The sequence below is a fragment of the Thermobia domestica genome, chromosome 3 (assembly GCF_964235325.1).
Source record: "Thermobia domestica chromosome 3, izTheDome1.hap1.1, whole genome shotgun sequence".
NCBI classification, from domain to species: domain Eukaryota; kingdom Metazoa; phylum Arthropoda; class Insecta; order Zygentoma; family Lepismatidae; genus Thermobia; species Thermobia domestica.
In genome coordinates, this window is record NC_137456.1 from 74,157,123 (window position 1) to 74,158,275 (window position 1,153).

Consider the following 1,153-nt stretch of genomic DNA (forward strand, 5'->3'; position numbering starts at 1 on the left):
TGACTGTCGGTCACTGGCATACATAGTTCATGCTCGATTGTTTCATTCTGAGAAATCCAATTACAGGAAAGAAACATTTGTTTCCGAAAAAAATATACATATATTGTAGTCACTCATCCGAAATGTAACGCGAAAAAAGTAAGGCAAACTAGGTACGTTACTTAAAAATTTGTAACGCGTTACCGTTACAGTTACTTTGGAGAAAATGTAACGCGTTACTAGAAAACGTTACTTAAAAAGTAACGCGTTACTTGCGTTACGTTACTTCCCAACACTGTCGAGCGGTTACACTTGAGTGCTAGTGGAACCACGACTGCCTATGAAAACCGCTAAATGAACATACCGTACGTTTTGTATGTACGTGTAAGTCACAGAAACTTCATGAGTGGGGGTGTAGCTCAGTGGTAGAGCGTTCGCTTTGCATGTGAAAGGCCCCGGGTTCGATCCCGGCACCTCCATCTGTACTTTTTAACAGTCATAAAATTAAATATAGACCTACTGTTTATTACTATTAAGACTTAACAATTTCGCTTCTTACATGATCCTAATATTCATAATTTACTACATAAACACACAAAGTTAAAATATATTTGTATATAATTAAGTTACTTGTTTTGCTCTCAATTCACGAATTTTTAAAGCAATTTTAATTAATCTTAAATTTATCTCACTTTTTGAGACAAAGAAAGATGGAGTCGATAGAATCATAATATTAAATTACGCCGTATAAAACAAAAAGCGGTAGTTAAATCAAGCAAGTATCACAAGCAATCGTAATGCTATTAAGTAGTACATGAACATCACAAACAACGCATGGAAGCAGGGATAGATACAGAAATTTTGTATTGCGCAATTTTTCCATATATATGATATTCATTTTAGCCAAAAAACACAGGTGAAATTCTCACATCCAAACAATTAAAAAGCCCGTAGGCGTAAAACACGTTGTTTCAAAATTATGCGATGCCGAAAACGAGAAGACTATTATTAAGTTCTGCTTTTTGGCTGGTCCTGGGACTAAAGAGGCTTATTTATTTATTTACTTAGGTTTGGGCCTGGAACGGTTTCCTCCATGTTTCAGTTTCCTCTTTTAACTCCCAATATTTTCTTCTATTCTTCAAATCATAAATCAGTTGTCTTCTTCTTCCTATTC

The 1,153-nt window shown here is 35.0% G+C and overlaps 1 non-coding gene across 1 annotated transcript; it reads left to right on the plus strand.

The window, feature by feature from the left end:
- The first annotated feature begins 387 nt into the window (after window positions 1–387).
- On the plus strand, window positions 388–458 carry TRNAA-UGC (transfer RNA alanine (anticodon UGC)). The gene has a single exon. It is a non-coding gene; the product is annotated as a tRNA-Ala (tRNA).
- Window positions 459–1,153: the final 695 nt, after the last annotated feature.